Source organism: Saccopteryx leptura, chromosome 2 (genome assembly GCF_036850995.1).
Source record: "Saccopteryx leptura isolate mSacLep1 chromosome 2, mSacLep1_pri_phased_curated, whole genome shotgun sequence".
NCBI classification, from domain to species: domain Eukaryota; kingdom Metazoa; phylum Chordata; class Mammalia; order Chiroptera; family Emballonuridae; genus Saccopteryx; species Saccopteryx leptura.
In genome coordinates, this window is record NC_089504.1 from 340,744,257 (window position 1) to 340,759,355 (window position 15,099).

A 15,099-nucleotide genomic window follows, 5' to 3' on the forward strand; every position below is an offset into this window, starting at 1 on the left:
CAGCGGAGCCAGCAGATCAGATGCCCACCTGGGGTCAGGTATGTCTTCTCTTTGCCCTGCCCAGGTGTATAGCCAGCCACTCCAAGGCCACCTGTGTGACCCCAAACAGGGGTTTGGCCCTGGGCCATGGGAGTGGGTGGCATCAACGCAGAACTAGACAGAAGCAGAGTGTGCCGGGACCGTGGGAGGACCTGCCCCAACCCATAAAGCCCTGCACTGAGAGAGGGAACCAGGGAGGCTCCTACGGTAGAACAATGAAGCTGCTCCCTCCTCGGAGCTGGGATCTCAGGAGGGTTCTCTGTGGGGTAGGCGCTTTCCCAGCGTAAGAGCCACAGTCCCGAGATGACAGTCAGGGCCCTGTGTGATCTGGGCCCTGTGACCTCACTGACCACATGTGCAATGCCACCTTGCCATACCTCAAACCCCATTCCTCAGACTCCAAAGGCCCAGCCCTGCCCCAGGCCTCCGCAACGCCCGCGCCTCTGCCTGCCCCTCCTCCAGACATCACATTGGTGGCGGCTCACTTTCTTCTGGTCTTGACTCAGATGTCAGCTTCTCAGAGAGGGCGCCCCAGGAACGCTATGCAGAATTACAAATCAGCCCACCACCGCCTCACCCCCACTTCCTTGCCTCCTTCTTAATACCTCGAGCCACCTGGTATAATATATTTTTTCCTGAAGTCCACATGTATTGGTTTGTCTGTCCCACATAAGCCCCATGAGGGCAGCGACTCTGGCCATTTTGCTCCATCCCTGAGTTTCTAACGGGGCCTGACACTGACGAGCATCATCACTGAACACAGTCTTTAGCCTCCTAGAGGCAGGAGCCAACACCACCTGGGCCACAGACTGGTTGGTTGGTGTTTGGAAGCGGCAAGATGTCACTTCCAGGCACCTGTAAAATCACCCAACTGTGAACGAGAGTGGGAGTGAGGGCAGCGGGAGCCAGGCCAAGCCAAGGCGGAAATTTCCAGTGGATGGTCCCAATCATTACGATAATTACAGCCACACGTTTCTCCCTATCACGGCATATGCTTTCTTTTAATCAAGAGGTTGTAGACTAACACTGAGAGGTGTGTGTGTGTGTGTGTGTGTGTGTGTGTGTGTGTGTGTGTGAGAGAGAGAGAGAGAGAGAGAGAGAGAGGGTGGGGGAGGGAGAGAGAGAGAGAGAGAGATTCAGAGTAATGACAGCCAGACTGACAGAAAATGAGAGGAGTAAAGGGACAGCCAGCGCCGCCTGGAATAGCTTGCCGTTGTCTGAACACATGCTTCATGCTGTTGGAATTTTTGATGCACATATCACATCGTGTGTGGTTTGGGTGCATTTGTCTCTTTCTCTCCTGCCCTTTGAGGGCAGGGACAACGTTGCCCTCACTTCGGCCTCCCATGTGCCCACCTGATGCCTGGCACGCAGTCGGTGCCCAGTACATCTTTGATGAACTGACTTGGCGGGGCCAGGGGATGGTATGTTTGGAAGCTCCCGGGGTCACTGGCGGGTTCATCCCAGCTCTGCCCCTTACCCGCAAGGTGGCAGTGGAAACACTCCTGCCCTCTCTGGACCTCGTGTGGGCATCCAGGAAATAAAGGGTTGCACTGGATGATCTCTCAGAGCGTCTCCAACTCCATCGGGCTGTGGATTTATGAGGGTTCTATTTAAAATTCCACTTTCTACTCCCTGAGTGGAGGCAGCAACTCCCCTTACCCAAAGGGAAACGGGGACCTGCCAGAAGAGACCTGGTGTGTCTGGCCTCATTGGCTGGCCCTCTTCTTCCTGGTGGTGCTCACTAGCCCTCGGGGGATCACCCTCAGCCTTATATGAGGTCATTGTTCCTTCCACATGGCTTCGCTCAGACCCAGGACTGCCCAGGCCTCTTGTCTGGTCCCATCCCTCTTCCATCCCTCCATCACACCAGTGCTGGCGAGACCGCATGAGTGCTCAGCTCCGCTTCCTCCTCCCCAGCTCCCCCGGTGGCTCCACATTGCCTAGGACTCGGCACAGTCTCCCACGCAGCAGTCAAGGCCCTTCGCGATATGGCTCCAGCCTCCCTTTCCAGCTTCAGCTCTCTTTCTGTCCTCTGCTCTCCAGACCCTGTGCTGTCCACCTCCATGCTTTGTTGTTGCTAACACCCCATCTTGAAATGTCCTCCCAGTACCTCCTCACCCTCCGGTGACCCAGTCGAAGGCCACATCTTCTCTCCACTAGACCTTCCTGCCTCTCCAAACAGTTGGAACCCTTGACCCAGCCCTGCCCACTGCCCCTCGCCTGTCTCTGTGGGGGATATCATGCAGAGGCACGTCAGGGACCATCTCTAACTGGTCTTTGCAGGGTTCATACACCAGCCAAAGACCTGCACATGCGAGGTGCTCTCTACACTTGGGAAAACAGGACACCGAAAACCCAGCCTTGCAGCGCATGTGCCCATCCAGGCACTGTTCTAGCTCTTGTGTGCATGAAATGATTCCATCCCGTGGCAATCCCATGAGAAAGGTAGTATTCCTACCCTTATTTTACAGACGAGGACACTGAGGCTCAGGGATCAGCCTAAGGCCACACAGCTGGTAGCGAAGCTGGGACTGGAGCCCAGATGGCCTGCAACAGAGCACATGTTCTCAGTCATCGCATCCACTGCAGCCCTTGCCAAGCCCCTGGCCCGACCAAGCTCAGCTCTCACGCCCTCCCAGCCCTGTCTCTCCTTGGTCAGGAAGCACAGGGGACCCTGCTGGGAAGGGGGCGATTTGGATTGTCGACCCTGAGCCCAGGCAGAAGGCTTGCACAAGGCAGACCCTGCACAAGTATTTGTTAGGAAAATGAAAGGATGACTGAGTGAGGGCCACGGCAAATGAGGAATCGAACCCAAGTGCAGAGGGATTAAGGAGGTGCGACTGGGTGCAGTGAAGGGTAGGTCCCCTCTGTCCACCCCCTCAATCAAAGGCCAATTGCACCAGCCATGCAGCTGGCCACAGAAGGAAGACACCTTCTCAGAGCACCCGAAGAGAATGTGCCGGCAAGAACAACTGCCTCTCCCTTCTTTTTGCTTCTTCACGGGGGCTGTGGGACCCTGAGTTAATAACAGGGGGTTCTAGGAAAGAACAATTAAAGACCCTTCCAAGGCTGCATGTAGCTGCCACCCAACATCTGGATGAAAAGTGGAAACTCACCGTGGCCAGTGTTTTATTTTCTCCGTACAAAGCTCTAGGTATTTAGAAACATCTGGGTGACGGCTGGCTGAGTCAGCTTTCGTCCAGGTGTTCAGTGTTACCTAAGCTCAGCCTGACTGTGGTTGCTGTAGAGACAGGCTCAAGCTGAGGAGGCCCGGAGACAGTGAGGAAGAAGGGGCAGCAGTCCTGCCCTGTGGAACCTTCTGTCCCGTGGCTCACTCTAGCCTTCACCACCCTTCACAGACCTGACCCCTCGGCTGAGAGAACTTGTTCTCCTCAACCCCCTCCCACAGCCATCAGGTTGCATGAAGCTAAGAAACATTGACATTTATACATCTTCCACCGGGGATCAGCTGGCCCAGCACAAAATTAGCCAGTGTATTCCCGCTCCTGGATTATGCAGGCAGCAACTTTGATCGAATCTGGCAACCAGATTTATGAATCAGTCGATATTTATTGCAGGGAACAATCCATCTTTCTGTCTGGTCTGTGCACACAGAACCCTGCTCTGAGCACACCCAGAGGCCTTGGTGCTAAATGTTGGCGAGGTCTCAGTACACCCATATGAGGCAACGAAGAAGGGTCTGACACCAACCCAACAGGGGACAGGATAGAATGTTGAAAAGTACCTGGGAGGGGCTGGGGTGGAGGGGTGGTGGCTACCCTCCAAAGCCCATGTTTGTCCTGGTCTGCCCTTCTCACACCTGTCCAAATCCCCCATGCCCCATACAGTCTGACTAGCAAAAGCCAACTAATTGTTATATTATTTGAAATCAAACATGGTGCAAAATTTTGATATAATGTATGCCAAAGTGCACTGAAAGTAGTGCGTGTGTTCTAATTACCTACTCTTTAGTTCCTGCCACTGACCACTGGCCCATTAAAGAAGGTAATTGAGCCTGAACTCTCAAGCTCAGTATTATGATGGACCAATCAAAGAGCTGAGGCTATAATTTTGCTGATGACTGGCCAGGGAATAGGTTACTCAGAATTCTCTCATTTGCATACCTGCACCTATTGGCTAAAACACTGCTTCCTGTGATAGAAAGCAAGCTCCCTGTTAAGGCAGGAAATCCTGGTGACAATCCATCCAATGGCAGTCCCCTCATTTTGAGGGCTAAGAAGAATAAATGGCCTGTTACTATTCTGGGCTTCTCAGCCTAGTTGGAAGAACAGGAGCGAGGGGCAGAATTTAAGATGGCTGGGAGGAAGAAAGTAGAATGGTCTCCCAAACATCACCATCTGCTGTCCCCTTTTCAGCCCTTATTTTACCACTTGCCCTAACCACTTATTTATTCCTCTGGTTCTGTCCCCCAAGGTGACAGAACCTCTTTGGCATTGTGCCCATCTTCATAAACACTCCCCCGCTTGAAGCTTCTTCCAGGAAATGCAAGGCACTAAGAGGCATTGAGGAGGGAGAAAGGAAATGTTTGAAGAAGCTTAGCAGCGCCTCACAAATCATAGAACAGAGTCTCTCGCAGCAGAGAAGTGAGAGCTATCCTGGCCCGTTCTCGTGGCTCCAGCTTCACACCATTTGTAATCATGGAGGCTATTCTAGCAGTGATGGAGGAGGTGAGGGGCAATAGCTGGGGTGGGGGAGGACACGATCTGGTAGCATCTCTGCCCACCCACAAGGTCTGGGCAAGGGAACTGTTTTCTTACCTTATAGACACACTAGGTCCAGGGGTGAAGGGGTGGGAGGGGGTGGGGAAAAGAGGCAGCTCATAAATTAACTCCACAGATGGTACAAGCAAGCAATGGGCTGTTCAGCTCCCCAAATGGGAAGAGAATGGGAAGTACCCAGAGGAGATAAGAAACAATTGCCCTTCCTCCACCCAGGAGCCAGGACACCTCAGTTCTTAACCTGTTTCTGGGCCTCTGGTCCAGAATTACTTCACCCCTCCAGGCCCCTGTGAGATGTGGAGTCATCTCTTCTCAGACTTCTCCCAGAGGCAGTCGAATAAGACAACACATGTGAAGGACCCATCTTTGTGGCCCCATCTTTGTGGCTCCAAAAGACAGAGTCAGGACCAACGGGTAAGTTCACCAGCAAGGCAGGCTTCCCCTCAGCATGTAGAAGAGCTCTCTATATTCAAAGTGTCCCTCAGTGGAAGAGGTTAAGATGGTAACCAAGCGCAGTTCAAGCTCTCAAGCACAGTGTCAGTGGCCATCTGTTGCAGAGTTTAATTTCTGGACACTGTCACGCACTAAATTGGAATTTTGGCATAACTATTGGCTGCCACTAACTATTTATGATTCTATAACTCATTCATTTAACAAATGCTTATTGGTTGCTCACTAGACCCAGCTCTGTTGCTAATGGGCTGTGTGACTATCACTTTTTCTCTCTGAGGCCAGTTTCCCATACATAAGAATGGTTCATTTAGTGGACCTCTGAGGGCTCTTCCGGCTCGGACAGGCTGCATTGCTCCAAATGGGATCAGAGGACACTACAAAGGCCCACCCTTCTGCCCCTCACCACCCTCCTACTTCATTCGGAACCACCCATCACTTAGCAGAGTTGGGACAGAGTGGACTTCTCCTGGCCTGGGATGCCATGTGAAACAGATGGCCCTGTTGCCATGGAGACCAGGGTGGTGCTTATCCTGGGAGACTGGGAAATGAAGCAGGGGTGAGGGTGGGGGGAGGGGGGAAGCAGGCATGGGTGATATACTCTTGCAATAACCCAACCAGGAGTCTACATGAATGTTAAACAGGGTGGCTCTAGGCAATCACTCAGCTAGACAGATCAGAAACCACTTAAGATGAAAGACCCAGAACATCTCTTCCCAGGGATGTCTGCAGCTTTCTCAGCTCCCCACCCCCACGGCACAACCTTGAGCACGACGTCATCCCCCTCTCTGGCCCAGAGGCTTTGACTCAGCCCTCCCACAGGCAAAGCTGGAGGAGCGCACGGTCTCTACTGAAGGAGGGGGTACAGGCAGTTGCGGAGGGAACTTGCTGAGGATTAAGGGAGGCTCACTTCTTGGGCTCATTAGAAAAAAAAAAAAAGAGTTCTCTGGCAATCAGTTCTGTGCAACCATTGAGGGACTGCGCCAGGAGACGCTGAGCTCCCCGTCCCCGGAAACATTCAAACTGGGCTGGGAAGACCCTCTGTCAGAGATTCTCAGGATGACTTCTCCGTCAAGAAGAAGACTGAACCCGGTGACTTCTGGAGGTGGCTCTTCCCTTTCTGAGATCTTGCAATAGGAGAGGCAGCAGAACGTGGTGGTGACGAGCATGCGTTTCAGCGTCAGACAGGCCTGTGCGGGTTCAGCTCTGCAGCTTTCCTGTTGTGTGACCTTGAGCAAGTTCACTTTCTCTGAAACTGTTTTTTCACCTGTGAAATGTGAGGTATAATACCGGCTTTGTAGGATCTTGGGGTGGGGAGAGGATTAAAGTGAAACAATGAATCTTAAAGTGCTTAGTACACTACCTTACACATATCAACTACCCAATAAGTGGGTGGTTATCATTATTATTCTGTAATTAATAAAAACCAACAAAGGGATGGAAGTTCCCCAACTGTTTGGATTGGACTCAGCCATGATGTCAGGCTCCTGATCTTCCATTTACTGTGTGATCACGGGCAATTTCTTCATCTCTCTGTGCCTCAGTTACCGCATCTGATGCTTGCCTCAGGATTATTGTGAGAATTTAATTCTTACCTGTCTAAAACGTATAGTCTAGAGCCTGGTACAAAGCTAGGACTGCACCGTGGCGTGTGTGCCGTCCCCTTCATCCCCATCGTCACTGTCATTGCCTCATCCTCAGCTCAAGGTCACCTGCCCGATGTCTGGTATTTGTTAGGGATTATTCAAAGATCAAGTGAGGCTGTTCTGTTGTTTTGTTTTGTGGCAAGGAGAATATTTAAGTTCTACTCTCTTAGCAAATTTCAGCAATGCAATTTAGTGTTGTGGACTGTATCATCAGGATTTACTCATCCTAACTGAAAGTTTGTACTTTTTTACCAAATTCTTCCTATTTCTCCCCACCCTCAGTCCCTGGAACCACTTTCTACCTTCTGTTTCTATGAGTCTGGCTTTTTTCTTTTCTTTTCTTTTTGATTCACATGTAAGTGATAGCATGTGGGATTTGTCTTGCTCTGCTCGGCTTATTTCACTTAGCATAATGTCCTATGTAAGGTGATGGATGAGTTAATTAACTTGATGGGGAGAATTTCCTCACAATATATATGTATATCAAATCATCAGATTGTACACTTTAACTCTCTTATGATTTTATTTGTCAACAAGAGATGACAAATGCTGGCAAGGTGGTGGAGAGAAGGGAACTCTGCACTGTTGGTGGGAGTGTAAACTAGCACAGCCACTATGGGAAACAATAGGTGGTTCCTCACAAAATTAAAACTAGAACTCCCATATGATCTAGCAATTCCCCCTTGGGGTACATATCTGAAGGAAATGATATCAGAATCGTGAAGAGCTATCTATAGTCCGTGGTCATTGCAGCACTATTCACAGTAGCCAAGACATGGAAAAAGCCTAAAGATCTGTCTAAAGATTAATGTATAAAGAAGTTTATATATATATATATATATATATATATATATATATATATATATATATATATATATATATATATATATATATATATATAATGAAATATTATTCAGCCATAAGAAACAAGAAAATTCTGCCATTGTGACAACATGGATGGAATAAGTTAGATGGAGGAAGACAGGTCCTATAAGATCTTACTTATATGTTGAATTTTAAAAAGCAAAGCTTGTAGCCCTGGCTGGTTGGCTCAGATCAGCAGTAGAGCATCAACCTAGCATGTGGAAGTCCCAGGTTTGATTTCTGGTCAGGGTACACAGGAGAAACGACCATCTGCTTCTCCACCCCTCCCGCATCTCTATCTCTCTCTCTCTCTCTCTCTCTCTTTTTGTCTCTTGCAGCCTGGCTCAATTGGTTCAAGTGCATTGGTCCTGGGAAATGAGGATGGCTCCAAGGAGCTTCCACCTCAGGTGCTAAAAATAGCTCAGTTGCAAGCACGGCCCCAGATGGACAGAGTACTGGCCCCAGGGGTGGATCCTGTTTGGTCAGGGTGCATGCAGGAGTCTGTCTCTGTATCTCTCCTCCTCTCACTTAAAAAAAAAGCCAAATTTGTAAAAAAAAAAAAAAAAAAAATAGAGTAGAATAATGGTAATAGGGGACTGGGAGTGAGAGAAATGGGGAGACGTCAGCCAAAGGGCACACACTTCCAGTTATAAAATGAGTAAGTTCTGGGGACCTAATGTAAGCACAATGACTGTGGTTAATGATACTGTATTATATACTTGAAAACTGCTAGAAGAGTAGCTCTTAAATATTCTCATGCCAAAAAAAGAAATGGCAATTATTTGAGGCGATAGAGGTGTTTACTAACCCTACTGTCATGATCATTTTGTAATATTCATGTGTAACAAATCATCATGTTATACACCTTAAACTCACACAATATTATATGTTCATTAAGTCTGAGGAGAAAAACAAAAGAAAAAACAAAGATCAAATGAGTGAATGAAAAGGTATGAGGTGAGTGGGAAACACTCAGAGCAATAAGCATCTGATGGGGTCTGCCGTGACTACCACCTCCTGCCAGCCCAGGCGATGAGGGAGAGCTGCCCTGAGTTTAGACAACCCGCACCTTCAGGGAGACGCACAAACAGCAGAAAGCACTGCAGGGGGTCAAAGAAGAGCCACCATATCCCTGATGGCTCAACCAGTCAGACTTCCTGGAAGAGATGAGAGGTGCATGAGGCGTGGAGGAAGAATGGAAATTTGGCAAGTCCCCAGAAGTGGGGTGGGTATGTGGGTGGGGAGCATTCCAGGAAGGGGAACAATGAGGGCAAAGGCCCAGGACAGTGGGGCTCATGGCTTTTTGGAAAGAGAGTTCTGGGCACAAAAGGAGGGGCCCCAGGGCTTCCCTACAGTGCACCCATGCCTGAAGATGTAGTAAGAAGAAGAGAGTTAGGGAGCAAGGTGCAGAGCTTCCTGCGGAAGGCAGAGACCTGGATTCCATTTCTATCTGGCAGTTGAGTGACCCTGAGCAAGTCACTTATGTTCCTAAGCCTCAGTGTCCTTACCTTTACCGGGACACCAACATATGCCCTTAGAAAGAGTCATTGTAAGCTAATATGCAGAACCTGGCATGTAGTAAGTACTCAGTCAGGGGTAACTATTGTTTGTGCTGTGAGCGGGAAAGAGAAGGGAAGTTTTTCTTGCTGTGTTTCAGGGAAATTAATCATTCTATGGTAGGAAAAATGGATTGGAGGGAAGGCCAAGAAACTGATGTGGAGATAGTGATTCATGAGTGAGGTATGCTGCTTTAAAATGTAGTGGAGGCAACTGAACCTGAAAAGAAGAAGAAAAGGAGGCAGCCTGGAGGGAGAGCCAGCAGAGCAGGAGCCGGTGGCTAACGCTCTGACTAATGGAGATGAGCAAGGGCTCACCAGTGACCCTCACACTGTAAAGGAAGAAGTGGAGCCTGAGAGAACAGGAAAAGAAGGGACTGATAGGGAAAAGGGTGGTTGGTTCCCCATGGAAACCCTCATCTCCATGAAATGCAAATGTTCTGTATTCAGTCAACAAACATATCTCGAACACTTACAGTGTGTGTCAGGCGCTAGGAATATAAATATGAGCAGAAACTTCTAGCAGTTTTCCTGCCCTCCGGGACATTGTGGCATGACTGGAGGAAGCAAAGACATCAGCAAGTACATACAATGAACTAGAACAGATGCTTTTATCCGCAGTATCTGTCCAAGTACACTGTCAAACAAGGAAGTGATTAATTTTTACCAAAATTCAAGGAGGAGTTGTTCCTGAACTGAGTAGATGTTCCCCAGGAAGACTGGGGGGGGGGCAGGGATGACCATACTTCCTATAGAGGGAAAGCATGAGAAACATACCAATGAGTGGAAAGCCACAACATATTCTAGACTTATAGGTCACTCTGATAGTACCATCAGATCCAGAGCTGAGGCTGGAGATGCAAAGGAATATGGCATGGACAGCAGTAGGGACCATAATATGGAAAGAGGAAATGATGAAAAACTGTTGTGTTTGGGCTGTTGGCACCCTAAAAGGGAAGGAGATAGGAGTTCAGAACATGAACTTAGGGTCAGGCATATCAGAGGAGAGTTCGGTTGGGAAAGATCAAGGATAATTCTTCCTTTAAGCAAGGAGGGAAGGATGAAAAAGAAGATAAACACAGTTGGAAGTAAGGAGTGGAGAACTGAGAGGTCTTTCCAGAAAAGTCAGAGGAAAGGGCATTACTTAAAACAAACAGCGACAAAAAATGTAGGGAGAGGAAAGAGTGGTCCAGAAAAGCTAGATTGATGAATGAAAAAAAGGCACAATTACTACTATCAAATATAAAAGAGGGACTATTACTACATTTCTTACAGGCGTGAGAGGGCAATAACATTATGAACAACTTAGACAAAGTGAACCCAATCATTGAAAAATACAAGCAACTAAAACTGACACGAGCTAAAATAGAAAAATCTAAATAAATATGTTATTAAAAACTTTCCCACAAAACCAAAAAAATTTCTAGACCTGGATGTATTCACTATAAATTTTATCAAATGTTTGAAGAAAAAATATGCCAATTCTACATAAACTCAGAAAATAGAGGAAGGTAAACATATCCAACTTGTTGTTCCATGCTGCTAGATTAACCCCAATCTACAACCCGACAAAGACATTACAAAAAGAGGGGGGAAATGACAAACCAAATGTCCTTCAAGAATATAGATCAAAATTCCTTAAAAAAAAATTAGCAAGTAAAATCCAATAATAAAAGAATAATATATCACGACAAAGTGAGTTTATCTCTGGAATGCTAGATTGTTTAACCACTCAAACTCATTAACATAATTCACTATATTGATAGAACACCTGTTCATCATTTTTCAAATATATGGACAAATTAGGAAAGGAAGAAATTTCTTCAATCTGATAAAGGCCATCCACAAAAAGCCTACAGCTAACATCATATTTAGTATGATTTAATATGCATTCCTCCTAAGATCAGGAACACAGCAAGGATGTCCACTCTCACCACACCTATTTAATATCTTATTAGGGGTCCTACCTGCGGCATTAAGGCAAGATAAAGGGATAAAAAACACAGATCAGAAAGAAAGAACTAAAACTTTATGCACAGATGACATGATTATCTACGTAAAAAATCCCAAGTGATTTATAAAGTAGCAACTAGAACTAAAAAATGAATTTAGCAAAGTATCAGGATAAACTGTATTCTCATATACTAGCAACGATCCACTGGAAAATACAATTTTTCAAAATTTATAATGACCAAAAAACATTAAAATACTTAGGAATAAATATAACAAAAATGTGTAAGACCTATACATAGAAAACAGAAAGAAAATAGATAAGTTAAAAAAAAAAAAAAAGAAGACTTAATTTAAGTAAATGTTCCTGTGTGGGAAGATTCAATATTGTTCAAATGTCCATTCTCTCTAATTTGACCTATAGATTCAACATAGTAGCAATCCTACTTTCCAGCAAGCTTTATTTATAGAAATTGATAGGCTCATTCTAAAATTTATATGGAAATGTAAAAGACCTATAATATCCAAAGCAATCTTGACTAAGAAAAACAAAAATTGGAGGACTTACATGACTCAATTTCAAGGATTGCTATAAAGCTAGTATACTGTCATCAAGACAGAATGGTAGTATAAAAGCAAACATAATTTAATGAAACAAAATAGAGAACCCAGAAATAGACCCATATTTATACAACCGTTTGATTTTCAAGTAGGAACCAAACCTATCCAATGGATAGAGTCTTTCCAATAAGTGTGATTGGCTATCAATATAGGAAAATATAAACAGTGAGCCCTATCTCACACAATACATAAAATTTAATTTGAGATGAATCATAGTTCTTAAACATAAAAGTTAAAACCATAAAGCTTCTAGAATAAAGCATAGGAGAATATCTTTATGACCTGCAAAAAGGCAAAGATTTCTTAGATAGGAGACAGAAATGGTAATTATCAAAGAAAAAAATGATAATTTAAATTTTCTAAAAATTAAAAACTTTATCAAAATATAGTTGGCCCTGGCCCGTTAGCTGAGTGGTAGAGAATCAGCCTGCGGTGTGGATGTCCCAGGTTCAATTCCCAATTAGGGCACACAGGAAAAGCGACCATCTGCTTCTCCACCCCTCCAACTCCCCTTCTCTCTCTCTCTCTCTCTCTCTCTCTCTCTCTCTCTCTCTCTCTCTCTCCTTCCACATCCATGGCTCAATTTGTTCAAGCACATCAGCTCCAGGCGCTGAGGATGGCTCCATGGAGCCTCCAGCTCAGGTGTGACACATAGCTCACTTGAGAGCATGGCCCCAGATGGGCAGAGCATTGGGCCCAGACGGGGGTTGCCTGCTGGATCCTGGTTGGGGCACATGCGTGAGTCTGTCTCTCTATCTCCCTACCTCTCACTTGGAAAAGAAGAAGAAGAAAAGACATTGTTAAGAAAATGTGCAATGGTTGTAAACAGCAGCCTTTGCAGTAGTACATGCAGCCTGTTGCTTGTATGGATTGCCCTAAGGAACCTTGGAGACCACCCTTTCCCGTGGACATTCATGTCTGACTTCATGCTGTCCCCAATCTAGGCTCCAAACAGGTACAGTAAGTTCCCACTTAAACCTGTTGGTAGGTTCTGGACATTTTGCCATAGACTAATTGATATAAACAAAAGTTAAGTTCTTACAGCATCTCATCAATATCATAACAAAACCACAATGAATGAAACTACATTGCTCAAGGGCCTGCTACATTCAGGGTGCCTTTGGAAAACCTGGGGCATACGTTGGCCATTTCATCATTTCCATCCACACTAAACTGCGGAGAACAGAGATCACATGATTTAGGTTTTACACAGGACCAAGTTCAAGTTCCCTGGCTGTCAGGAAATCCACATCTCCAAGAAGGGAAGCTTTATCAAGTTTAATGAGGATGAATTTGAAGACATGGTAGCTGAAAAACAGCTTATCCTGGATGGCAATGAGGCCAAATACATCTCTAATCACAGCCCCCTGGACAAATAATGAGCCCTGCCTTCTAAGGGCTTCAGCACTGTCCTGTCCTTACTGATGCCCACCAATAAATCCTACTTCTTGCCCCCAGCCACAAGAAAAGAAAAGAATGGCAAATCGCAGACTAGGAAGAAATAGTTGCAAAACATTCCCCCCAAAAAACTTGTATCCAGTATGTGTAAAGGACTACAACACAATACTAAAAACACAAACAAGCCAATGAAGAGAAGGGCAAAAGAGTTAAACAGACATTGCACATACATAAGCCAAACATAGGCCTCACCTATGAACCAGCAATCCAGCTTCTATGTATTTACCCAAAAGAAAAAAATATATGTCCACAAAAAGACTCATGTAAGAATATTCATAGCAGCTTTATTCACCCCTAACTGGAAACAACCCCAAATAAACTGTCCAAGAACAGGAGAACGGACAGATTATAACCATTGTATCAGTGATATATATATGTGTGTGTATATCTATGTGTGTATATATACAATATATACATATTTTAAAAGTACTGACACATGCAACATGAATCGCAAAAACATAGTGAGTGCATGCTATTTGATTCCATTTACGTGAAATTCTAGAAAGGTTTTTGATAAATCAAAACTGATTGCTTCTGCAAGATGAGAGCAATGATTGACTGGAAAGGGGGATGAACAGACTTCCTGAGTGATAGCAATGTCCCCTATCTTGATAGGGATCTGGATTATATATGTGTAAGCATTTGTCACATCTCCTCAAAGAACACATTTATAATTTGTGCATTTCACTGATGTAAATTTAACAGAGAAAGAGAGAACCACGAGCAAATATTGAATTCTACTTAATGGTATGCATGCTAAAGTGTTTGGAGGACAGTATGCTGATGGTCAGCCTCTTACTTTGAAATATACCCCAAATAAGATGTATTGAAGGATAGCTAGGTGGGCAGGTATTTAATGAAGGAGATATAGCGAAGTGTTGACAACTGTAGAATCTAAATGCTGAGTGCTCGACTGTGTGTGCTCACAGTTCTTTCTGATTTTCTGTATGTTTAAACTCTCATTTTGTATCTGTATCTGGGCTGGTCACAAATGGGAAACACTCAGAATTGCCTGGAGGTGAGGGTGGAAAGGAATGGGTCAGGACTTCCCAGGGAGATTAAAGGGTTCAGCTAGGGTTCTATAGCCCTTGTGTGTAAAAAAAAAAAAAAAAAAGGCAGTCCCATGTCTCCCAGAGGTTCTCTCGTCATTAGTCGCCCCCAGACAACCTGATTACCCCTATCCAATAGACACCTGGGGGGCAGGATGCTTACATTACATTTTCCATCTCCCATTGGAGAGTGTCTTCCCATCAGACTAGAAGTTCCCCAGGGCAGGGACTAAGGCTCCCCCATCAGACTAGAAGCTCTCTTTCAGCAGAACCTAGGTCTTCCCCAGCACAGGAGGTCATGTCTCTTCCATCAGCTTGGAACACTCTCAGGATAGGGACTGACTCCATCAGAGCAGAAGGCCCCTCTGGGTGTATCTGCCATCTGAGAGGGGCTTCTCAGAGGGCGGCCGACAGCTGCTCTGTATTTTCCCTACGACTCCCACTTGGGCTCGGTGCATGCTGAGCCCTCAGCAGAGAGTGAAGGTATAGAGATTGACAGTATCCAAATAGGAACACTTGAACGTCAATCATTCCAGTCGCTGACACTCACTTATACAGGTTTCACATTTAGCCAGGGAAAAGCGACGTTAATTCACTGTGGTGACTGAGACTTTTCATGCCCTAAAGTGAAGAAATTCTAACTTGAGGTTCCCTCAGCAACTGTAGCTGGGCAACATCACTCCCAGGCATTGGCAGGAGGTCACAGTGCTCAGTGACTCACTGG

General features: G+C 45.9%; 1 non-coding gene across 1 annotated transcript; it reads left to right on the forward strand.

Moving 5' to 3' along the window:
• The first annotated feature begins 12,639 nt into the window (after positions 1-12,639).
• On the forward strand, positions 12,640-12,765 carry LOC136396020 (small nucleolar RNA SNORA70). Its single transcript, XR_010749454.1, has one exon. It is a non-coding gene; the product is annotated as a small nucleolar RNA SNORA70 (small nucleolar RNA).
• Positions 12,766-15,099: the final 2,334 nt, after the last annotated feature.